General features: G+C 43.8%; 1 protein-coding gene across 1 annotated transcript in view; it reads right to left on the minus strand.

The window, feature by feature from the left end:
- SCN4A (sodium voltage-gated channel alpha subunit 4) overlaps nucleotides 1–20,720 on the minus strand; it is a 108,566-nt gene extending 87,846 nt beyond the window's left edge. The window contains exon 1 of the mRNA XM_056547843.1: nucleotides 20,617–20,720. The gene's annotated coding sequence lies outside the window, so the exon portion shown is untranslated. The remainder of the gene's footprint in view (nucleotides 1–20,616) is intronic.
- Nucleotides 20,721–27,064: the final 6,344 nt, after the last annotated feature.

The following is a 27,064-nucleotide window of genomic DNA, read 5'->3' on the forward strand; positions in this document are numbered from 1 at the left end:
GCCCGTCATTACGCACAGAGCGAACTCGCTCTGTGCAGTAATGATAGCGGGGTGCCGCAGCGGGGATTTTGGGCCTCCCCAGCAGCGGGACCGCGGCGATCTGACATCTTATCCCCTATCCTTTGGATAGGGGATAAGATGTCTAGGGGCGGAGTACCCCTTTAAGATTTTTAAATAGACGTAATTTACAAATCTGTTAAATTTTCTGGCACCAGTTGATCTGAAAAATAAATAAATATTTTCCACTGAAGTACCCGTGTAATCCCTAAGAACACAAGCCATAAATATACAAAGCTGCAGCCTGGTACTTCGTGCTCACTTGATAGCGGGTGAGTATCAGCTGCTTCAGCAGCAGGGGACTCACTGCTTGTGGCAAACTTTAGCAATCATGCTGATGTCCTTTAGATTCCATAATCAATGCCGGTCACGGCATCTAAAGGAAAATGACTGATGTGGGTGGGTTCAGAGAGCAGTGCCATTGTGGGGGTCCAATGAGGTTAAATGGTGGCCAGTGGTGTCTTATTCTCCTTTGTGCTGCTGGATTGCTTAAAGTGGTTATCCAGGAATAGAAAAACTTAGGTAATTTATTTTCAAAACCGCTCCCTGTCTGTCCCCAGGTTGGGTGTGCTGTTACAACTTGGCTCCATTCACTTCAATAGAACAAAGCTGCAGAACCACACCCAACCTGGAGACAGACAGGGAGCTGTTTTAGAAAGAAATTATCTGTGTTTTTCTATTCCTGGATAACCTCTTTAAGACAGCATATTTGGTATTGTTGCTTGCTGAAATGTCCAAACTATCCAAAAATAATGTTTATAATCAGTAAATGGGGTTAATGTAAACAAAAAAATTTAAAAAATCAAACGGCAGAATTGTTTATTTTCGGTTACTTCATACATCAGAAAAATATGAATGAAAAGCAATGAATAAGTCCCATCAAAACTGGTATAGACAAAAATTATAGATCATGGCAAAAAAAAAAAAAAATAGCCCTCAGACCGTATATGAAAAAAATAAGAAATAGATAGTTGTCAGAATACAGCATTGGGAATAAGCATGATTATTTTGTCAAAAGAAATAAAAAATTTTTTTTAAAGTAGTACAATCGTATAAAAACAACATAATTATGAGTATTGTCTTAATCGAATAGACCCACAAAATTAAAATAATGGGGGCACTTAAAGCACTCCTCTATTCACTAAGCCTTGCCCATTCGGTTAGTGCTAATGAAAACGGCAAATATTCACACAACAGCTGGAGCTTGCAAAAATGTGGGAATATTGTAGTTTAAAAAAAAAAAAGAAAAACACAGATAAATATCCTCCAACATGGTAGTTTTACTGTACAGTGCACTGCGCAAAAACGCCCCCCCCCCCCCCAAACAAAAAATAAATTGCTAAATTGTGTTTTCTTTTTTAATTTCCACCCAAACAAGACATTTTAAGGTAAAATGAAAGATGTCATTACAAAGTACAATTGGTCGCGCAAAAAAAAAGTCCTCATTTGGCTCAAAGTGAAACTTTGCTGTGTGCTCAAGGCCCAAACAGGCTGTGTCCTTAAGGGGTTAATTACACTGTACTAGATTAGTGAACCGTGTTCAATAGTGCATTGTTTTCACATTAGTAACTGCGTGAAAGGAAATGACTCCCAACACCAACTGGTTTCTGACCGTATACATATCATGATGACACTAAACAGCTGTATTATACTTTCATATTGTACGTACTAGAAGACGCTGCTCATACTGTAGATGGCATATGCCCATGCTTTACTTCCTTTTGGTTGGATTTGGGGTGGGGTAAAGCTCCTGGAGGCACAATATAATGTGAAGAGAAGTCCATAATAAGGACCCTTCGAGTGTCTTGCTATACAGGGTCCATGCAAATGACAGTGTGGTGTCCCAGCACCAATAGCTGTCCTGTGGGTAGCCTTGCAGTGCTGGGCCCACTCAGAGACGGAACGTGGTATTAATTATGTTTGCACTTTATTGAGAAACTAATATATATTTTTATTATCTTATTGTTGTTATATTTATATATATTAAATGTGTTATTGTACCCTTAAGAGAGGAACTGTGTAAACCCCATGTGACCCTGCCTGCCAATGGGAACCCCTAAATTCTTCCCTATATAGTGTAGTGGGGGAGGAGTTGCCCGAGTTCAGTTCAGTTCTTGTGAGGGCTCAGTCTGAACAACAGTGGGGTAAAGGTTTGTTGTGTTTAGAAGCCTCAAGGAATGTCCCAGATCAAATTTATTCAATCCGGTCATTCTGCAAGGATCACTCGCATGGTGGAAGTTCATGCCCTGGTGGAGAAAGCTACAAGACCTTGACAGAACCCTACCTACCAGGATTAATCTACCTGTCTTTCAAGTCAGTATCAATTAATTGGGTGAAAGCGCCACAAATCCCAGCAAGGCAACAGGGCTCCCAAGGGCTACACTACATCCTCTCACCCGCCACCAAACTGTCTGTGTAATACCATCTGCACCCAGCTCAGTAAAGACAGGTGTCTGTAACCTGATGTCGGTGTGTTCATTTACTTCCCGTGTCTGGCCCAGGAGAAGCTGTCTCCAACCTCGAACCGTGTATAGGATAATGGTGCCCTGGCATCACGAAATGATAAGGTATTTCTTCTAACACCCCGTGGTACCAAAACAGTGCTACATAAGGGAATGGCCTAAGGGGAGGGGTGGGGGGCAACCTAACAATTGCCCAGGGACCCCATACCTAAGGAAGGCCCAAGAGCAGATAATGGACCAGACGCAAATTTAGGCATTTACGCAAATTGCAGCAAAATTGGATTGCAGTAATGTGCGTGTGACACTGTACTTGTTTGGGGTGCACAAAACCCAAGGACCACAAACTCTAACTATTCCTGGAAGGACCTGAATTTTTACCGAAATATGCACTGCGTAGAAACGGAAGCCCCCAAAAGTTACAAAATGGCGTTTTTTCTTCGATTTTGTCGCACAATGATTTTTTTTCCGTTTCGCCGTGAATTTTTGGGTAAAATGACTAATGTCACTGCAAAGTAGAATTGGCGACGCAAAAAATAAGCCATAATATGGATTTTTAGATGGAAAATTGAAAGGGTTATGATTTTTAAAAGGTAAGGAGGAAAAAACGAAAGTGCAAAAACTGAAAAACCCCGAGTCCCTTAAGGGATTAAGAGTTATACCATGTGACATGTCATGTGATTGTTACCCAGGAGGTACCAGTGACCAGGTGATCCTAGGAGTGACCTATGGACTCCTTGCTAGTCTCCCCCATATAAGCACTGGGTGGAGCTTCTCTCTCTTTGAGCTCTGCTCTTCTGCTAATCTGAGGTCCAGTGCAGTCCTGTCTAGTGTGTGTGTCCAGAGTGTTGGAGACCTCAAAGTCCAGTCCTGCAGCCACCATCAAGTCAAGTAAGATAAAGTCACAACTTTATGAGTCAAGTCAAGTCAGTCCCTGTCATCCATCAAGTCAGCGTGGTCTGCATTCAATTGTCCAGTCCTGCTACAAGTCCCAGCAAGCCCTTAAGGTCTCTGCATCACAGGTCACCTCCTTGGGCCCTGGCTGAACTGTATAGACTTTACCATCTGTCTTCCCTTAGTAAAGATACCGTTGTCCGTAACTTGGCGTCGGAGTCTTTATTGCCCCCGTGTCTAGCTCAGGATCCAGCGGTATACCTTCGGGGGGGGGGGGGGTTTAGGCTAAACCACGCCCTTGTGTCATGAATATAAGGGATTAATGCCATCTGCCCCTAGGGTAACCACGTTTGCCCTCATCACACCCCACTACCACAAATGAACATGTTCAAACTGGAATATGATTTTTCATTGTGGAAATTCAGCAGTGTGCATGGTGCAGCAGAGTTAAAAAACAACAGAGTTTCTGTTTTAACCTGGCCTAACTGAATGACAGATGGGCCCCACTTTTATTTTATCCAGGGCCACTTTTAAGTCTAAGGCTAGGTTCAGACTACAGAAATTCCGCTTGCTAAAATGTACTGTTTAGTGAATGGGTTTCCGTTCACAAATTCACACTTCGGAATTTGTGAAGCGGAATTTGTGAACGGAAAATCCGCTTGGAAATTTCCGCCTAAAGAATGGGGTTGCTCTTTCTTCAGGCGGAAATACTCGCGGAACCCATTGCAGTCTATTGGAGACCGCAGTGTCCGCGCGGTCCTAGCGCCGACTGATAGTCAGCGCTGGCCGCACTCGGAATGTCCAGGTGGAAATTTTTTGCCCGGAGATTCCGTAGTCTGAACCTAGCCCAAGGCTAGGTTCACACTGTGGAATTTCTGGGCAGAATTTCTGCCAGAGATCAAGCCGGCGGCACTAGGACCGCGTGGACTGCATTGCCGTCCCCATAGATGTCAATGTATTTCTGAGCAGATCTCCCAAAAGATCCATCCAGAAATGCATTGCCGTCTATGGGGATAGCAATGCAGTCCGTGCGGTCTTAGTGCCACTGGCTAAATCTCCGGCAGAAATTCTGCCCAGGAAATAACGTAGTGTGAACCTAGCCTAAGAGTCTATTCACACGGCAGAATTTCCGCTTGCAGAATTCCTCCTCAAATTAAAGCCCATAGACTTCTATGGGATTCCGCACTCCCATTCACACTTCAGAATTTCTGCTTGCAGAATTCCGCTAGCGGAATTCTGCAAGCAGAAATTCAGAAGTGTGAAGGGGAGTGCGGAATCTCACAGAAGTCTATGGGCTTTCATTTGAGGCAGAATTCTGCCAGCGGAAATTCTGCCGTGTGAATAGACCCTAAAACCGTCTCTGGCTACATGCATAGACCATAGCGGAATTGGTGGATGCATGTACAATTTCACATTATCCAAGCCAGGTTCTTTTCTTGTATGCGTGTTATATAAGAAAAGGGGGATTCCAATAGAGAACACTAGAAACCATAAAAAGCCTAAAATTTTCTGTGCTGCTTCGCTGTTCAGACAAGACTCAGATACAGGAGGGTGTAATCCATAAGTAAGATATCTGTGTTATGCTCAGCATTCTGCTAGATGTCTCAGCACCTCCTAGAATCAGGATTATCTGAGGGAGGCAGCTGATACTACACAGAAGTCCCCTCTTCTCACCTCTCCCACCTCATGTTGCGATCCCACTCGCTATCATGAATACATTCTTGTCAATGTCCTACACTGGGCGATCGTTCTGCCACATTCTTTAAGCAGAAGACACAGGTAACTAAATAATCATGATATGATATCCTGTTCCTGATCCAATTATCATGACATGCCATTTGCCATTACACTGTAGCCCATTTACTGTAGAGCCCTGAAGTCTTATATGGCAGGTGGTCCTAAGTATGATCCTAAAGCTAGGACACGGATAACCACAACATGTTCTTCAAAAAAGTTCATGGGTTTCTTCATGATTTGACTAAGCTGACTAAAACAGATTGTCTGGTTTATAAAATACTACATTAGGGAATTCTGACTTAGAACTGGAGGGCGTTGAGCCCCCTGTTCCTGAACTTTGTCTATAAGGCTGGTTTCAAATGAGTATACTACAGCAAAGGGCAGTACATTTTAACTGGCACCATGTAAGGATTCCTGTCTCCTGTGGTGGCACTGTAATGGAGTGGAACATAAAGGTTCTGTTCACATCTACATCAGAGCTCTTTTGGGTTTTTGTCATTGTGGTGCCACGGGGGTGCTAGGAATACCTGAACACTTCGTGATGCCAGGGCACTGTTAGCCTATAGATGGTCCGAGGTTGGAGACAGCTTCTCCTGTGCCAGACATTGGGAGTAAAGAGACACATCGACGTCAGACTATGGATAACTCGGGGTGAAGATGGTATTAAACTGACAGTATGGTGCAAAGTGGAGAGGATGCAGTGTAACCACTTGGGAGCCCTGTTTTTCTTGCTGGGACTTATGATGCTTTCACCCAACTGATTAATACTGACTTGATATCAGACTGAAGATCGTTCCAGGTCGCCAGGGTTCTGACGAGGTCCTGTGACTTTCTCCGCCAGGCTTGAATTTAATCTATGTGAGGGATCCCTCGGAGCTTCTCCACACACAGCTCACACCTTTACCACACTTGAGCTCAGCACAATAAGAACTAGAAATGGGGTAACTCCTCCCCCCACTACTCTATATAGCTAACAATTTTGGGGTTCCCATTGGCAGGCAGGGTCACATGGGCTTGCACTGCTTCACATTCTTAAGGTGTACCACATATATAAGTAACAGATAACACATATTAACCATTTGATAAAGTTCTTAAACATCACAATTGTAACAACCAGTCCTATTAGGGGGGGCCCAACACCTGCCGCAGGTCTGCCTGAGGAAGTCCGAAGCCCACAGGACAGCCATTGGTGCTGGGACACCACAACATGGTATCCATAATTTTACAAGCTACAATATTTTTTCCAGCATTTTTACACAAACTCAGAGTCCTGTCAGACCCCATTATAGTCAATGGGGTCAGTCGGGTGCCATTGCTGTCCGTCATGTGACAGATCAGTCCCCACTGTTATGTACATTGATCTGCAGAATGGAAATAACAGAGCAGATGTGAACAGGTCATTACGAACTTATTCTCATTCACTAGCACGGAGCGGCTACAAAGATCATCTCTTGCAAAAAAAAAAAAAAATTTATTTACACATCTGGCTGTAAGTCGTCAAATACCTGTCGGGTGTTAAGGCTCACTGTACGCCTTGTTACATTCCTTGAGGGGTGTAGTTTCCCAAATAATATGCCATGTGTTTTTTTTTGCTGTTATGGCACAATAGAGAGTTCCTAAATGCGACATGCCCCCCGAAAACCATTTCAGCTAAATTTCCATTCAAAATGCCAAATGGCACTCCTTCTCTTCTGAGCATTGAAGTGCGCTCACCAAACACTTTACATCCACACATGGGGTATTTACATACTCAGAAGAAATGGGGATACAACTTTTGGGGGGCATTTTCTCCTATTACCTCTTGTAAAAATGATTGATTTGGGGAGAAAACAGCATTTTAGTGAAAATATTTTTTTTTCATTTACACATCCGACTTTTCCGAAAAGTCATCAAACACCTGTGGGGTGTTAAGGCTCACTGTACCCCTTGTTACGTGCCATGAGGGGTGTAGTTTCCAAAATGGTATGCCATGTGTGGTTTTTTTTTTGCGCTGTTATGGCACCATAGGGGCTTCCTAAATGCGACATACCCCCCAAAAACCATTTCAGCAAAATTCACTTTCCAAAATCCCATTGTCGCTCCTTCACTTCTGAGCCCTCTAGTGCACCCACAGTGTACTTTACAGCCACATATGAGGTATTTCCTTACTCGAGAGAAATTGGGTTACACATTTTGGGGGGCTTTTTCTCCTTTTACCTCTTGTAAAAATTCAAAAACTGGGTCTACAAGAACATGTTAGTGTAAAAAAAATTGAGATTTTGAATTTTCTCCTTCACTTTGCTGCTATTCCGGTGAAACATCTAAAGGGTTAACAAACTTTATGTATGTCATTTTGAATACTTTGAGGGGTGCAGTTTTTATAATGGAATCGTTTGTGGGGTATTTCTAATATGAAGGCCCCACAAATCCACTTCAAAACTGAACTTATCCCTGAAAAATTCTGAATTTGAAAATGTTGCGAAAAATTGGAAAATTGCTGCTGAACTTTGAAGCTCTCTGGTGTCCAAAAGTAAAAACAAGTCAAGTCAACTTTATGATGCAAACATAAAGTAGACATATTGTATATGTGAATCAATATAAAATGTATTTGGTATGTCTATTTTCCTCACAAGCAGAGAGCTTCAAATTAGAAAAATAAAAAATTTTCAAATTTTTCAAGAAATTGTGGAATTTTTCACCAAGAAATTATCCAAATATCGAAGAAAATTTACCATTATGTTAAAGTAGAATATGTCACGAAAAAACATTCTCGGAATCAAATTCATAAGTAAAAGCATTCTAGAGTTATGCTTAAGGTGACAGTGGTCAAATGTGCAAAAAACACTCTGGGTGAAAATGGTCTTGGTCCTTAAGGGGTTAACATGTATAGCTTGGAAGAAAGAAGAGACAGAGGGGATTTGATAGAGACTTTTAAATACATAAAGGGAATCAACACGGTAAAGGAGGAGAGCATATATAAAAGAAGAAAAACTACCACAAGAGGACATAGTTTTAAATTAGAGGGGAAAGGTTTCTGCAGTGATATCAGGAAGTATTACTTTACTGAGAGAGTAGTGGATGCATGGAATAGTCTTCCTGCAGAAGTGGTCGCTGCAAATACAGTGAAGGAGTTTAAGCATGCATGGGGTAAGCATAAGGCTATCCTTCATAGAAAATAGGGCCAGGGACTATTCATAGTATTCAGATTATTGGGCAGACTAGATGGGCCAAATGGTTCTTATCTGCCGACACATTCTATGTTTCTATGACATGATGAAATAGGATCACAATGGGTTTCGGTTTGTTGCGTAGTGGTGCCATACCTACTGTAAAAACATCCGTCATGACACATAGGTCAGTAATTGCTCTGTGATACAAGTCATTAACTCTGAACTGTTGTGCATGGCGGATTTCATCTGAGGGTCCCATGGAATGACAGGCATGTACCACAGGCAGGTGTCTCTCTGAGAGGCCGCCAGATCTTCTAACATACCATGTTGCCCCTGCTGTGTCTGAAAGAAGCCGGAGATGTAAACAAGTGGATATTACACCTCTCTTAGGGCAGGGTCAATAGATCTCTAATCCCGGAACTGTCTTTGGCAGCTAATAAAATGAACAGACATGGCTTCTGGAAGTATTTAAAAGGGATTCATTCCTGTGCCGAGACAATTACATGGAATTCGGAGCAATCCGTAAACCAACACTAGAAGGACGTGGCACGAGTTTACGGTATGTGTAGACTCTCTGTAGAGATCTTTGCATTATGCTTTCCTATGGGATTCAGTGTCTGAAGATAAAGATCAACAAATTATCACATGGTAATTCCTTAAAGAATATGATTAACACCTATATAACTAGAGGCTGATTGTCCTCTTTTATGTCTAGGGCGCTCTAGTGGGAATAGGAAACAAGGGTAATAATAGAAAGGACCGCAGCAGAGCTTTTATTGTTATTTAAAGGAAAACTGTCAGCTTGCTCCCCCCGCACTTACCAGCGGGGGGCGCTGATCAGTTTGATGCCTACTGTGCCCGGATACGCCCGACCGTTCTGCCGATATCTTCGTTTTTCCCTATATGCTAATGAAGTGCTAACTTGCACAGGCGGTGTTAACTGGCACTATGCCGTCACCGGCGCTGCAGCGCTGCTCAGCTCATCATTATTCCTCCCCTCCCTCCGCCTCTCCCTCTCCTCCCCGCTCTGTAATGAAGAGGGCGAGGTGGAGGGAGGGGAGGAATATTTATGAGCTGGGCGGCACTGTGGCCGGCGTCAGTGACAGCATAGTGCCAGTTACCCCGCCTGTGCCAGTTAGCACTTCATTAGCATATAGGAAAAAATAGAGATATCGTCAGAACGGCCGGGCGGATCCAGGCAAAGGGAGCATCAAACTGATCAACGTCCCCCGTCATCTCCCCTTGAACTCCTGTACATTATTCAGTATAAGTGACCCCAGGCTTAGAAGAGTGGGGACGAACCAGAGAATTACTAAAATGACCATGAAATTACAAAATGTGCTTAGAAAGACTGTCAGCTGTATGGCCCACCAATTACCATGGGTGCAATAGAATACATCCTATATGTGCAGGTCCACAGAACTCTCACCATGTTACAAAGCACATGGTAAGGACTATTGAAGGCCTATTACTGCTATCCCATCAACAGTAGACAACACTGGCATTCATTGGGACTATTATCAGAACTGCTATTCTTGTGTAACATTTCATAGTTAATTCCACTGGCAGAATTATACAAAAGTCACAATGTAATTTAAATCAAACAACGCCGGTCAATGTATAAGCCATGTAGCCTGGGTGCCTAATAATTATCTAATTGACATAAGTCAAATGATTGCTTGGTCAATGTAGAAGTCCAACACATGGCTCACAGTTTTTATTCTATGACGCATTCCAAGTGGAGTTTTTCGGCATGTATTTTGGTGGTGTGTAGAGATGAGCGAACTTACAGTAAATTCGATTTGTCACGAACTTCTCGGCTCGGCAGTTGATGACTTATCCTGCATGAATTAGTTCAGCTTTCAGGTGCTCCCGTTGGCTGGAAAAGGTGGATACAGTCCTAGGAGACTCTTTCCTAGGAATGTATCCACCTTTTGCAGCCCACGGGAGCACCTGAAGGCTGAACTAATTTATGCAGGATAAGTCATCAACTGCCGAGCCGAGAAGTTCGTGATGAATCGAATTTACTGTAGATTCGCTCGTCTCTAATGGTGTGTATTATGTATTACAAATGCATGTAATGTGTGTACTGTTTTTAATAGGAAATACTCACCATACTGAGTGCAATGATTTTTTCAGAGAATGTCACTTATTCTAACATATTACTTGCTTGTTGGAATCCACATCGGAAACCACAATAAAAAGGGTAGGATCACACATGCCGTACTTTGCTGCATATTTTGCTGTGTCTTTTCCTACCCATTGACTTGAGGTAGGTAAATCAGCTGCAGCAAAATATGGCTTTTGTGACCCTACCCTGAAAGAGTAAAACATGTGATGGAAGTTAAAGGGGTTGTCCAGGAAAAAACTTTTTTTTTAATATATATTATAATCCTGAAAGGATTAAGATTTTTTAATAGAAGTAATTTACAAATCTGTTTAACTTTCTGGAGCCAGTTGATATATATATATATATATAAAAAAGTTTTTTCCTGGAATATCCCTTTAAAGGTGAGTCTTAGAATTTCTACCACATGACATATGTTTCCACTATTGGAACAATACACCGTGTCCACATACCCGGATATATCAGCTGCCAGTGGAGAGCAGGTCGCATATTACACAGACATTCTTTATTGGAAAAAAAGGAAGATAAGGAAAGTATTGGCTGCAAATCCTTGACATGAGTGTGATCCTCAGATTTAAGGTTTATAGAGGGTTAAATCCCCATTGCTCATTTCTTTCTTTGCTACACCTCAAAGGTTTGAACATGGAATTCATGAGAAAAGAGACCTAATTGTGCACATACTATTAGATGCCATGTAACTAAGGTGCTCCAATATCTCTGTAATACAAAATAATTACCGTATATACTCAAGTATAAGCCGAGTTTTTCGGCACGATTTTTCGTGCTGAAAACGCCCCCCCTCAGCTTATACTCGAGTGAACTCTCCGCTTGTCAATCCCTTCTCAGTGGTCTTCAACCTGCGGACCTCCAGATGTTGCAAAACTACAACTCCCGGCAAAAATGACAAGTTATCTTTATTCTATAGGTCCATACGGTTAAAATGATACCCTACTTATATAGGTTTGATTTTGTATCACTTCAGAAAAAAATCATGAATACATGCAGGAAAATGTATACGTTTAACCCCTTAAGGACATAGGGCGTATCCATACGCCCCCGTTTCCAAGTCCTTAAGGACCGAGGGCGTATGGATACGCCCTGAGCATTTCCGGCCCCCGCCGCTAGCCGGAGCGGAGCCGGAGCCGGATGCCTGCTGAAATCGTTCAGCAGGCATCCCGGCATATCGCCCAGGGGGGTCATTATGTCCCCCCATGGCGGCGATTGCCGCAGATCGCTGGACAATTCAGTCCAGCGATCTGCGGCGGATTCCGGGTCAATCGGGTCTCCAGTGACCCGATGACCCGGAATTACTGGCTGATCGGGGCCGTCAGAGACGGCCCCGAACAGCCAGAGCCTGCAGGGGTGAGGTGGCACTGGTGCCACCTCACGATCGCCCTGATTCGTCGGCCAATCAGGGCACCTGCTGCGGGTGTCACTCCCGCAACCCGCTCCGCCCCTCTTCCGGAGGACGTGAGCGGGAAGAAGACCCCGGGTGCTTGGGACCCCGATCCCCGGCGTCCCTGTTGGGATTGGGGCCCCAGGAGCGACGGCGGCGGCGGGGGACTGTCCTGTGCGGCGGCATCGTGGAGCAGCAGTAGGAGGTGAGTGACAGCCTCCTGCTGTTGCTTAGCAACAGCTCCCAGCATGCAAAAAGGGCATGCTGGGAGCTGTACTTATGCAACAGCAGGAGGCAGACCACCACAACTCCCAGCATGCCCTTATGGGCATGCTGGGACTTGTAGTTTTGCAACAGCTGGAGGCACATTCTTTCTATGGAAAAGTGTACCTTCAGCTGTTGTATCACTACAACTCCCAGCTTGCACAATCAGCTAAAGTGCATGCTGGGAGTTGTAGTGGTGCATCTGGTGGTTGCATAACTACAACTCCCAGCATGCCCGTTGGCTATCGGTGACTGCTGAGAGTTGTAGTTTTGCAACAGCTGAAGGCACACTGAGTTAAGTAGCAAACCAGTGTGTCTCCAGCTGTTGCATAACTACAATCCCCAGCATCCCCAGTCAATGTAGTATGTCTCCGGCTGTTGCATAACTACAAGACCCAGCATGCCCTTCCGCTGTCCGTACATGCTGGGAGTTGTAGTTTTGCAACAGCTGGATGTTTCTCCCCCCCCCCCCAATGTGAACGTACAGGGTACACTCACATGGGCGGAAGATTACAGTAAGTATCCGGCTGCAAGTTTGAGCTGTGGCAAATTTTCTGCCGCTGCTCAAACTGCCAGCGAGAAACTACTGTGAACCCCCGCCCGTGTGACTGTACCCTAAAAACACTACACTAACACAAAATAAAATAAAAAGTAAAAAACACTACATATACACATACCCCTACACAGCCCCCCTCCCCTCCCCATTAAAAATGAAAAACGTGTGGTACGTCACTGTTTCCAAAACGGAGCCTCCAGCGGTTGCAAAACTACAACTCCCAGCATGCACTGATAGACCGTACATGCTGGGAGTTGTAGTTTTGCAACAGCTGGATGTTCCCCCCCCCCAATGTGAACGTACAGGGTACACTCACATGGGCGGAAGATTACAGTAAGTATCCGGCTGCAAGTTTGAGCTGCGGCAAATTTTCTGCCGCTGCTCAAGCTGCCAGCGAGAAACTACTGTGAACCCCCCGCCCGTGTGACTGTACCCTAAAAACACTACACTAACACAAAATAAAATAAAAAGTAAAAAACACTACATATACACATACCCCTACACAGCCCCCCTCCCCTCCCCAATAAAAATGAAAAACGTCTGGTACGCCACTGTTTCCAGAACGGAGCCTCCAGCTGTTGCAAAACAACTACTCCCAGTATTGCCAGATAGCCGTTGACTGTCCAGGCATGTTGGGAGTTCTGCAACAGCTGGAGGCCCCCTGTTTGGGAATCACTGGCGTAGAATACCCCTATGTCCACCCCTATGCAAGTCCCTAATTTAGGCCTCAAATGCGCATGGCGCTGTCACTTTGGAGCCCTGTCGTATTTCAAGACAACAGTTTAGGGCCACATATGGGGCATCGCCGTACTCGGGAGAAATTGTGTTACAAATTTTGGGGGGTATTTTCTGCTATTACCCTTTTTAAAAATGTAAAATTTTTGGGAAAACAAGCATTTTAGGTAAAAAAAAAAATTTTTTTTTTACATATACAAAAGTCATAAAACACCTGTGGGGTATAAAGGTTCACTTAACCCCTTGTTACGTTCCCCAATGGGTCTAGTTTCCAAAATGGTATGCCATGTGTTTTTTTTTTTTGCTGTCCTGGCACCATAGGGGCTTCCTAAATGCGGCATGCCCCCAGAGCAAAATTTGCTTTCAAAAAGCCAAATGTGACTCCTTCTCTCCTGAGACCTGTAGTGCGCCAGCAGAGCAATTTTCACGCCCATATGGGGTGTTTTCTGAATCGGGAGAAATTGGGTTTCAAATTTTGGGGGGTATTTTCTGCTATTACGCTTTTTAAAAATGTAAAATTTTTGGGAAACCAAGCATTTTAGGTTAAAAAAAAATATTTTTTTTTACATATGCAAAAGTCGTGAAACACCTGTAGGGTATTAAGGTTCACTTTACCCCTTGTTACGTTCCCTGAGGGGTCTAGTTTCCAAAATGGCATGCCATGTGTTTTTTTTTTTGCTGTCCTGGCACCATAGGGGCTTCCTAAAGGTGACATGCCCCCCAAAAACCATTTGTCGCTCCTTCCCTTCTGAGCCCTCTACTGCGCCCGCCGAACAATTAACATAGACATATGAGGTATGTGCTTACTCGAGAGAAATTGGGTTTCAAATACAAGTAAAAATTTTCTCCTTTTTACCCCTTGCAAAAATTCAAAAATTGGGTCTACAAGAACATGCGAGTGTAAAAAATGAAGATTTAGAATTTTCTCCTTCACTTTGCTGCTATTCCTGTGAAACACCTAAAGGGTTAATACACTTACTGAATGTCATTTTGAATACTTTGGGGGGTGTAGTTTTTATAATGGGGTAATTTATGGGGTATTTCTAATAGGAAGACCCTTCAAATCCACTTCAAACCTGAACTGGTCCATGAAAAATAGCGAGTTTGAAAATTTTGTGAAAAATTTCAAAATTGATGCTGAACTTTGAAGCCCTCTGGTGTCTTCCAAAAGTAAAAACTCATAAATTTTATGATGCAAACATAAAGTAGATATATTGTATATGTGAACCCAAAAAAAATTATTTTGAATATCCATTTTCCTTACAAGCAGAGAGCTTCAAAGTTAGAAAAATGCTAAATTATCATTTTTTTCATCAAATTTGGGGATTTTTCACCAAGAAAGGATGCAAGATACCATAAAATTTTACCACTATGTTAAAGTAGAATATGTCACGAAAAAACAATCTCGGAATCAGAATGATAACTAAAAGCATTCCAGAGTTATTAATGTTTAAAGTGACAGTGGTCAGAATTGCAAAAAATGCTCTGGTCCTTAAGGTGAAAAAGGGATCGGTCCTTAAGGGGTTAAAATGGTCATATTCGGACCCCTATAACTTTTTTATTTTTCTGTGTTTAGGGCGCTATTTGGATTTGGACTTTGGATTTTTTTTGTGAGTACGCCATTGAACGTCCAGTTTAAAAAGCGGTATATTTTTATAATTCGGACATATCCGCACGCAGTGATACCACATATGTTTATTTTTTTTTTACACTGTGTTTTTTTTATTCTTGGAAATGCTGGGTGATTCAAACTTTTATTAGGGGAAGGGATAATTGAAAGGGTTAATGATTTTTTTTTACACTTTTCTTATGCAATATTATAGCTCCTATAGGGGGGGGCTATAACATTGCATTTACTGATCTTTTACACTGATTGATCCATCTCCATAGGAATGGATCAATCAGTGTTTTCGGCGATTGAATGCTCAAGCCTGGATCTCAGGCTTGAAGCATTCATTCGGCGATTGGACAGCGCAGGAGAAGGTAAGAAGACCTCCTCCTGTGCTGCGGCTGTTCGGGATGCCGCGGCGATCCCGAACAGCTCCCTGAGCTAGCCGGGCACTCTTACTTTAGTTTTTAGCCGCTCAACTTTGAGCGTGCGGCTAAAGGGTTAATAGCACGCGGCACCGCGATTAGTGTCGCGCGCTATTAGAGGCGGGTCCCGGCTTCACTATGACGCAGGGCCCGCCGTGATATGATGCGGGGTTGCCGTGTGACCCCGCGTTATATCGCAGGACCGGGAACCAGGACGTACCCATACGTCCTGGGTCCTTAAGAGGTTAAAAATCTTAACCCTTCCAGTAGTTATCAGCTGCGGTATACTACAGAGGAAGTTCTTTTCTTTTTGAATTTCTTTTCAGTTTGATCAGTGTTCTTCTATGGGATTCTGCACTCCCATTCACACTTTTACATTTCTGCTTGCGGAATTCCATAGAAGTCTATGGGCTATAATTTGAGGTGGAATTCCACAAGCGGAATTTCTGCTGTGTGAATAGACCCTTAGACTTTCATGGATCTAATATTTATGAATAGGCCATAAGTTTTAAAATCCTGTAGAAGGGTACATTCACAGCTGACAGCTAGGGTCTTGGCTCATTTTTCGACCATATCCAGTTTTTAAGCGGCCTGAAAACCACGGTCTGCTGTGTTTTTTTTTAGACTGGTTAAAAAAACAGATACGGTCGGAAAAGGAGCCAACTGGAGACATTAGCAGATTGTGGACAGGTCATTGAAATTTATGGGGCACGGCCCGGATCTGGCAGGGATACGGCAGGAGGCGGTTTTGAAATTCTCTGTGTGGATTCGCAAACCAAAGATATAAATGCACCCTAATCCTAACTTTAATATCTAGAATGTACGGCTCTCTTCACGGAATCTTCATCCGAAGACACTCAAGGCAAAGAACCCGTGGGTGGCAAAGGCTATTTCCCCAGAGCCAGCAATGCATTCTGCTGCGTATTCTACCGAAACACATTCATTCTTAGTGTTGAGCGGCATAGGCCATATTCGAATTCGCGATATTTCGCAAATATATGGACGAATATTCGTCATATATTCGTTAAATTCGCATATTCGTAATATTCACGTTTTTTTCGCATATGTGAAAATGCACGCATGCGGAAATTAACATATGCGAAAATTAGCATATATAAAAAGTAGCACATGCGAAAATTCCCATATGCTAATTTTCGCATATGCGAACATTCGCACGCCAGTCTCACTCAGTAGTATTAGAGCCTTCTTTACACCACACAAGCTGGAAGCAGAGAGGGGGGATCACTGTCATGTGTACTGTGAAATTACGAATATATAGCGCTATATTAGCGAATTCGCGGATATGCGATATTCGCGAACAAAATTCGCATTGCGAATATTCACGAACAACACTATTCATTCTATTGGAGGAGGAATTTCAGCAGCGGAAAGCTCCAACTCTGTGCACTGTGCAGCGGAATCCCACTGGCAGAAAGGGAACTCTGCAGAGTTTCTTCTCAGAAATTCGATTGTGTGCATGGGCCCTAAGGCCCAAATTTATCATTGTCTTTAGACTGTTTTTTTGTGTCTAAAAAAGGGGCAAAAAAGGCGCAAGCAGGGTTTTTTGCGCCTTTTTTTGCCCCTTTTTGTTTACACATTTCTGCTGATTTTAAGTTGCAATCCACTGATTTTGGCAATAGACATGATATGGAAGGGATTTATCATTGCCCCTTTTTGTAAAAAGGAGCAAAAAAAGGCGCAAAGCCACTGAAAAGTCTCTAAAACTACACCAGCCCAGACATGGTGTAGCTTTTTGGTGTATGTGTAGACAGACATTTGAGAAAATGTGACCTGCACAAAATTTTACCTTTTAATAAATTTGGTGCTCCTACACATTATCAGCACCCAAAGAAAAAGGTGTAAAAAAAATGCTTGACTTGCACTGCAATGATAAATGTGGCCCTAAGTGTTTAGCCTCCTACTGCCTTCTTTTCCTGTACCTAGATTGGTAGAAAGGACCTGCGACTGGAAATTGATTGAAGATGAAAGCAAGAGGTCTAGTCAGCTGTCTATCGTAAAATGGACTCCTGGAAACAGACCCTCTCTCCCACCCTAAAGATGGCTTGTTCTGATGTTGTTAATGGGTTGTCACATTGTTAACGCTGGGTGCGCAAGGTCTGAAATTTTAGATATGAACGTAATGCTTCTGTTAAATGTGTTATCCAACATTTTATTTTATTTAAAAATACTGAGAATGTTATAAAATGAAGAAGACATAACTTACCGATCTCCCACTGCTCCTGCTGCAGCGACTAGCTGCAGTGGCATACCTCCCAACATTTGCTGAGAGAAAAGAGGGACAAGCCTCGTCCCTGACCGCACCCTCAGCCACACCCCTAACCGCACCCGCACCCACGCCCCGGACTGCACCCGCAGCCACACCCCTGACTGATCCCTCAGCCACACCCCTGACATCCCTCAGCCACACCCCTGACTGCTCCCTCAGCCACACACCTAACCGCACCCGCAGCCATGCCCCTGACTGCACCCGCAGCCACACCCCTGACTGCTCCCTCAGCCACACCCCTGACTGCTCCCTCAGCCACACACCTAACCACACCCGCAGCCATGCCCCTGACTGCACCCACAGCCACACCCCTGACTGCACCCACAGCCACACCCCTGACTGCTCCCTCAGCCACACCCCTGACTGCTCCCTCAGCCACACCCCTGACTGCTCCCTCAGCCACACCCCTGACTGCTCCCTCAGCCACACCCCTGACTGCTCCCTCATCCACACCCCTGACTGCTCCCTCAGCCACACACCTAACCGCACCCGCAGCCATGCCCCTGACTGCACCCGCAGCCACACCCCTGACTGCTCCCTCAGCCACACCCCTGACTGCTCCCTCAGCCACACCCCTGACTGCTCCCTCAGCCACACCCCTGACTGCTCCCTCAGCCACACCCCTGACTGCTCCCTCAGCCACACCCCTGACTGCTCCCTCAGCCACACCCCTGACTGCTCCCTCAGCCACACCCCTGACTGCTCCCACAGCCACACCCCTGACTGCTCCCACAGCCACACCCCTGACTGCACCCACAGCCACACCCCTGACTGCTCCCTCAGCCACACCCCTGACTGCTCCCTCAGCCACACCCCTGACTGCTCCCTCAGCCACACCCCTGACTTCTCCCTCAGCCACACCCCTGACTGCTCCCTCAGCCATGCCCCTAACCAAGCCTGTACATTTGGAATGGAAATACCTATTTAAAGGTGCATTTACACCATGTTTTCTTACTGGAGCCGGCTGGGAAATGTCAAAACTGGGCACTCTCTTATCCCAGCTGGACCTGGCCCCCATCTGATTCATTTGAATGAGCCGACTGGAGTCATATAGTGGCTGGACTGGAAATCGGGGTATGGGGATTCCGGATACAGGGCAAAAATGAGCCGACCGGAGACACTATCTGACTTCAGTCGGCTCATTCTAATGAATCAGATGGGGGCCGAGTCCAGCTGGGATATGAGAGCGCCCAGTTTTGACATTACCCAGCCGGATCCGGTGACCGTTTGAAGAAAGATGATTGACCCCCTGGCAGCCATATACTTTCCTGTGCCCCATTGCTCTTCTGGTCCGGGACCCACCTCTAGAGGCCATAGCCCTAAGCAGTAGGTCCCCCAATCGGAGAAGCAGTGGAGTACGAAAGCTGCAGATACCTGATGTGGACGCTGTGACTGGGCCGCCTAGACTCCTCCTCGTGCTCCAGTCCTCCAGCTGTCCCGCCGCTTCCTCTCCTGATGCCTGGCTAGGATGTTGATGAAGCACAGGATGTGCCTGTGCGCTGCACGACCCACTACGCTACCTCCCGGCAACCATTGCTCTCTTACACTGCTCTCCCCAGCGGACCCCCGTCGGCCATCAGTAAGTAAATTAGAAATAGGAAATGAAGGGGCTGTTCCGGGACAATGGGACATGACCCCAACATGGGAATGTCCCGCTGGATCTGGGCATGATGGGAGCCGTACAATAGCAAAAGCTGGAGGTTTGGGCTCTGTACAGAGTGTGAGTGATTTTTATGAAAGACAGTGACTAGAGATTTTATGCAGCACAGGCCGGAGTTATTTACTGAGAGCTACTACCCAGCTTTACAAGAAAATCCTGCAGAGCCGGGAAGTTTAACTTACAGGCAGGACTGGTGCAAGAACTTTTGCAACCCTAGGCAAAAGCCTTAAAGGGGTACTCCCGTGGAAAACTTTTTTTTTTTTTAATCAACTGGTGCCAGTAAGTTAAACAGATTTGTAAATTACTTCTATTAAAAAATTGTAATCCTTCCAGTACTTATTCACTTCTGAATACTACAGAGGAAATGGTTTTCTTTTTGGAACACAGAGCTCTCTGCTGACATCATGAGCACAGTGCTCTCTGCTGACATCTCTGTCCATTTTAAGAACTGTCCAGAGAAGGAGAAAATCCCCATAGAAAACATATGCTGCTCTGGACAGTTCCTAAAATGGACAGATATGTCAGCAGAGAGCGCTGTGGTCATGATGTCAGCAGAGAGCTCTGTGTTCCAAGAAGAAAACCATTTCCTCTGTAGTATTCAGCAGCTAATAAGTACTGGAAGGATTAAGATTTTTAAAAGATGTGATTTACAAATCTGTTTAACTTTCTGGCACCAGTAGATTTTTAAAGGGTACCTCTCATCAAAAAAAACTTTTGATATATTATAGATTAATGTATGCAGAATAACTTTACAATTGCATGTTATTAAAAAATATGCTTCTTTCTATTTAATTTTCCACTTTGAAGAAATGACCACTAGGGGTCTCCCTACCAGTCCTGGCAGCAAGCATTTCAGACTCATGCTGGAGTCCTAAACACTACGAGCTGCCAGTCTGCTTTGTTCACAAAGGAGAACACTCAGAGCTGCCAGCCTGCTTTGTTCACAGCCTTTTTTGGCTGTGAACAAACCAGGCTGGCAGCTCTGAGTGTTTAGGACTCCAGCATGAGTCAGAAATGCTTGCTGACAGGACTGATCCGGAAAAATACAATAGAAAGAAGAATATTTTTCATTAACATGCTATTGGAAAGTTATTCAACATTCATTAATCTAAAATATATTTTCCATTGGGAGTACCCCTCTAACTCTGCCTATTAGTCCCGCCCTTTCACATGCCCCACCTTACTACTGAGGTGACACACTGTAACAAACCTTCTCCTCATGTAATCTCCTTACTACTGGGATGACACAATGTAACAAACCTCCTCCTCATGTAATCCTCTTACTACTGCTGTGACATGCGACCTCCACTCCAGCTCAGCTCAGCCCCGCCTCCTCCACAGCATCACACAGATTCTTCAACCACCATTACATCTAACCTGTACGGTCACATGATGGTCACTTGATAGTGACATCATCACAGGTCCTATACCATCAGCATCTAGGCCAGCTGGTAAGAGGATGGAGGGAGGAGGTAATGTGACAGCGCTGCGCTCCTGACAGCAGGTAACTAGATAGAGGAGCGCAGCCCCGCCAGTGTTGTCTTAGGGCTTCCTATAAAAAAATAAAACTGCGGCTGCAGTATGGGCCGGGCCTGTTTACAAGCGGGACAGAAGGGGGCCATTCCGGGACAGCGGGACATGACCCCGAAAACGGGACTGTACCGCTCAATCCGGGACAGTTGGGAGGTATGGCCGTGGTCACATGTCCCATGTTGGGAGGGACCAGCAGAAGACTTGGGAGCAAGTATGAGCAGAAGCAGCACGAAAAAGGGAGAATACATGGACGTAGCTATAGGGGGTGCAGAGGTAGCAGTGAGGCCCTGGTCCCTAAAGGTGCCCCAAGGAACATCTGCCCTTTAAAGGGGTACTCCCCTGGAAAACATTTTTCTTTTTTAAATCAACTGGTGGCAGAAAGTTAAACAGGTTTGTAAATTACTTCTATTTGTTAATCCTTCCAGTACTTATCAGCTGCTATATGCTCCACAGGAACTTCTTTTCTTTTTGAATTTCCTTTTTGTCTGACCACAGTGCTCTCTGCTGACACCTCTGTCCATTTTAGTAACTGTCTGGAGCAGGGTAGGTTGGCTATGGAAATTTGCTCCTACTCCGGACAGTTGCTAAAATGGACAGAGGTGTCAGCAGAGAGCACTGTGGACAGACAGAAAGGAAATTCAAAAAGAAAAGAACTTCCTGTGGAGCATACAGCAGATGATAAGTACTGGAAGGATTAAGATTTTTTAATAGAAATAATTTACAAAATCTGTTTAACTTTCTGGTATCAGGGTGTACCCCTTTAAGAGACCAGTTTTATAATTGACACATGGGGCCCTGTTGCAGCTTTTGCATCAGGTCCCAGAAGCAACATGCAATAGGCCTCTGGTAAGCTATGTATTTATTTTTATTTATTGCTAACCTTTTATTTTATTTATTGCTAAAACACAAATTTTCATTATTAAGTATTATACTTATAAACTTGTAACCCTTTTTTTCTACAGTTTTAATACCTTTCTTTCTTACACTTGAGCAGATCGGCTCTACCTCCTTGACACTTGACACTTGCAGAATTTGTAATCACATTTTTAATTGTCAAGGAGGCAGAGGCGAGCTGTTTAAGTGCCACAGCATAGCATGTCTCATCTCTTGCTTTCACCTCCCAGCCTTAAAGGGGATATCCACCATGAGGTGATTTTAGTAGGCACCTGGCAGACAGTAATGGACATGCTAAGAAGGATCTGCGCTTGTTTGGGGCTAAATGGCTATGTTGTGAGATTACCATAACACAGTAGCTAGCTTTTTGTGAACTGGTATTTCCTGTTTGAGTTTTCTTCTTTGCCTACAAATCCCATAATTCCATTTTCCTCCCTCCCACACATCGCTACCCCACCCATTGAAACATAAATGAGCTGCATCTATTTGAAAGACCTGTGGTTTTTAATCAGGGTACCTACAGCTGTTGCATTAGTTGCAGATTGATCCCTCCACCCAATGAAGCAGACAGTCTCCCTGTCATCAGCTGACTAGTGAGTCAGGTCTCGGCCGCATTGCAACCTGGGAAAAATCTGAGACAACAGTCATTTTGTATGCTGATAAAAATAAATATTGGGAGAAAACCGTCACACACAGCTACAGACACTATATTATGAACTACACTACACTAATGTTACAGACCCTGAAGCATAGTCAAATAAAAAAAATTCCTGGAATACCCCTTTAACTGGGTTACAAAAACAAAGCACCACACCTGTATTCAGGTTGTATAGAAAGTACGGTCTCCAACTTCAATGGTGCGGTAAAAAAGCAGGTCTCTTTATTTATCCAGCATGAACATATAGCACAAAGAACATAAAAGCCAACATGTTTCAGGCCCTTAAGTCCCTTAGTCATGGCATTGAATAACGGCCTATAGGGCCTGAAATGCATTGGCGTTTATGTTCTGTGTGCTTTATGTTCATGCTGGATAAATAAAAAGACGCTGAGCAGCGGAGTAACACTTTAAGGTGTGCGGGGTGGATGTGAGAGCTGTTATCTTTGTTCTTGTATTCAGGTTGTGTGTGGTTCTGCAGCTCAGTTCCATTGAAGTAAATGGAGCCAAGTTGTAATACCACACAAAACCTGAGGACTGGTGTGGTGTTGCTTTAAAAGAAATTAGCTCTGTTTTTCTATCCCTAGATAACCCCTTTAAGTTTAGAAACTTGCTCTTTAGAACCTCCTTAGTGCATGTCTTCTTGTTCTAGTATTTGAACTTGATCAGATCAGATGTCTTTTTGGTTGCTGGAACACTGAGTTATGTTTTCCCACTTCTGTGGCCAATATTCCCACCATACTTCTAATTCTGATAGATTGCTGAGTATATACATATTGGAAAACCCAGTTACCATAGGTCATTGCTTTTTGATCTCAAATTTCATTTACATTGTTTACTTTGTAACTTTGCAACATTTATGTAATTTTGACTTGTAAAGCTACTCATACACTTACAGGGGTACTCCGGTGGAAAACTATTTTTTTTTTTTAAATCAACTGATGCCAGAAAGTTAAACAGATTTGTAAAATACTTCTATTAAAAAATCCTAATCCTTCCAGTTCTTATTAGCTGCTGAATAATACAGAAGAAATTCTTTTCTTTTTGGCCACAGTGCTCTCTGCTGACATCTCTGTCCATTTTAAGAACTGTCCAGAGTAGGAGAAAATCCCCATAGAAAACATATGCTGCTCTGGAAAGTTCCTAAAATGGACAGAGATGTCAGCAGAGAGCACTGTGCTCGTGATGTCAGCAGAGAGCACTGTGTTCCAAAAACAAATGAATTTCTTCTGTAGTATTCAGCAGCTAATAAGTACTGGAAGTAATTTACAAATCTGTTTCACTTTCTGGCACCAGTTGATAAGAAAATTTTTTTCCCACCAGAGTACCCCTTTAAGGCCCCCCCTACACAATAGAGAAAAGTCAGCTGACCCTGCCAATTTTAACAGACTGGCTGATGTGTATGGGGGCCTCCTGACTTTCCCCCAACAGACATGTGACATTTCCAACTGCACAGTCCTGACTCCTTTTGTTCTCAGTTAGATAAGTTGACAAGGAGTCGGGTAGTGGCTTAAAGGGGAACTCCACTGCTAGACATGTTATCCCCTATCCAAAGGATAAGGGATAAGATATCTGATGGCAGGGGTCTCTGCTGCGGCCCCCCAGTCATCCGGTGCACTGAGCGTCCGGAAACCTCATTTTCAGACATCTCATTCCTTATCCTTTGGATAGGGGGATAACATTTCTAGGGGCAGAGTACCCCTTTAACCCTCCTCTCTTCCTTCCAAAGACATAAATGTTGGCCAAGCTGAATGTTTATGTGTAAGAAGGGATCAGAAGAGATACAGACATCGCTAGAATTGGTGATAAAGACAGAAAAGTCACAATGCACTTGAAACTGACAATGGACTATTCTGAAGTGGCTTTCATTGAGCCCCGATCTGAATCCTATTGACCATATGTGGAAAGAGCTGACACATGTAATCTGTAGAAGGTACCCTACACCCCTGGGGAGGGGGCCAAGATACCTCGGGACAAGTGCAGAAGTCTCACTAAGAGTAACAGAAATCGCTGGATAGCAGTGACCGCCTCAAAAGGTGTGACCCCGTTTTAAACACCGGGACCGGGCGAGGGGCGTACAGGTATGCCCTTCGTCCTGAAGGAGTTAAAAGAGAAAGTTATTATTAATGAATATTATTATAAACGTAATAATGAAACTGTCCTGGGGAGAAATGCTGGTCCCCTGAACATAAAGGGGTACTCCGCTGCTCTTTGGAACAAACTGTTCCGAACGCTGGAGCCAGGAGCTCGTGACGTCATAGCCCTGCCCCCTCATGACGTTACGCTCTACCCTCAATGCAAGTCTATGGGAGGGGGCATGATGGCCGTCACGCCCTCTCCCATAGACTTGCATTGAGGGGGGCATGACGTCTTAAGGGGCGTGGCTATGACGTCACGAGCTCCCAGCTCCAGCATTCGGAACAGTTTGTTCCAAAGAGCACCCCTTTAAGTTCAGGAGACCAGCATTAATAATAACTTTCTCTTTTAACTCCCTCAGGACAAAGGGCGTACCTGTACGCCCCTTGCCCTGTCCTGGTGTTTAAAACGGGGTCATACCGTGACCCCGCATCACACCGGGTCGGTCCCGGCTGGGCTAATAAAGTGCGGCACCGATCGTTGTGCCGAGTGATATTAACCCTTTAGAAATATATATGTCTAGAAAATAAAATAAAAATGGTGGGCAGGCCCTGGGAGGGGGAGGGGGGGGTTGGCCCAGGCCTTGAGCTGTGTAAGGGGCCCCTGAAATTTCTGATGGCAGCCCTGTGCCTTCCTATGTCTTACAACAAGGAATGTTTTATGTTATAAACTATAAAGTAGGTTTTTACTCAAACTCTCTTTACCATTAAACAGTAAATTAGCTCTTACGTCTCACCCTGTCAAGACAAGTGACATCATTAATGTCTTTTGGTCTGGAAGTAATTCTTATCTTACTGGGGCCCCTGTTGTTTTACACTAACACCATCTTCTGACTAGAAGATACATTTATATTTCTAAACTTAAAGGGGTTATCCAGGAAAAAAACTTTTTTTTTTATATATATATATATATATATCAACTGGCTCCAAAAAGTTAAACAGATTTGTAAATTACTTCTACTAAAAAATCTTAATCCTTTCAGTACTTATGAGCTTCTGAAGTTAAGGTTGTTCTTTTCTGTCTAAGTCCTCTCTGATGACACCTTTCTCGGGAAACGCCCAGTTTAGAAGCAAATCCCCATAGCAAAGCTCTTCGCGGCATCCCGAACAGATGTAGGACACGAGGAGGGTCCCCTTACCTGCCTCCTGGTGTCCGATCACCGAATGACTGCTCATTGCCGGAGATCCAGGCATGAGCAGTCAAGCGGCAGAATCATCGATCAATGGTTTCCTATGAGAAACCATTGATCAATGTGAAAGATCAGTGTGTGCAGTGTTATAGCCCCCTATGGGAGCTATAACACTGCAAAAAAAAGTGAATAAAGATCATTTAACCCCTTCCCTAATAAAAGTTTGAATCACCCCCCTTTTCCCATTAAAAAAATAAAATAAAGACAGTGTAAAAAAAAACATATGTGGCATCACCGCGTGAGGAAATGTCCGAATTATAATATATTGTTAACCCCTTAAGGACCAGGCCATTTTACACCTTTAGGACCAGAGCATTTTTTGCAATTCTGACCACTATCACTTTAAACATTAATAACTCTGGAATGCTTTTAGTTATCATTCTGATTCCGAGATTGTTTTTTCGTGACATATTATACTTTAACTTAGTGGTAAAATTTTATGGTAACTTGCATCCTTTCTTGGTGAAAAATCCCAAAATTTGATGAAAAAAAATGAAAATATTGCATTTTTCTAACTTTGAAGCTCTCTGCTTGTAAGGAAAATGGATATTCAAAATATTTTTTTTTTGGGTTCACATATACAATATGTCTACTTTATGTTTGCATCATAAAATTGCATTCAGTAAGTATATTAAGCCTTTAGGTGTTTCACAGGAATAGCAGCAAAGTGAAGGAGAAAATTCAAAATTTTCTTTTTTTACAATCGCATGTTCTTGTAGACCCAATTTTTGAATTTTTACAAGGGGTAAAAAGGAGAAAATTTTTACTTGTATTTGAAACCCAATTTCTCTCGAGTAAGCACATACCTCATATGTCTATGTTAATTGTTCGGCGGGCGCAGTAGAGGGCTCAGAAGGGAAGGAGCGACAAATGGTTTTTGGGGGGCATGTCACCTTTAGGAAGCCCCTATGGTGCCAGGACAGCAAAAAAAAAAACACATGGCATACCATTTTGGAAACTAGACCCCTCAGGGAACGTAACAAGGGGTAAAGTTAACCTTAATACCCCACAGGTGATTCACGACTTTTGCATATGTAAAAAAAAAATTATTTTTTTTACCTAAAATTCTTGGTTTCCCAAAAATTTTAAATTTTTAAAAAGGGTAATAGCAGAAAATACCCCCCAAAATTTGAAACCCAATTTCTCCCGATTCAAAAAACACCCCATATTTTTTAAAGCAAATTTTGCTCTGGGGGCATGCCGCATTTAGGAAGCCCCTATGGTGCCATTTTGGAAACTAGACCCCTCGGGGAACAAGGGGTAATGTGAACCTTAATACCCTACAGGTGTTTCACGAGTTT

The sequence above is a fragment of the Hyla sarda genome, chromosome 12 (assembly GCF_029499605.1).
Source record: "Hyla sarda isolate aHylSar1 chromosome 12, aHylSar1.hap1, whole genome shotgun sequence".
Lineage (NCBI taxonomy): Eukaryota > Metazoa > Chordata > Amphibia > Anura > Hylidae > Hyla > Hyla sarda.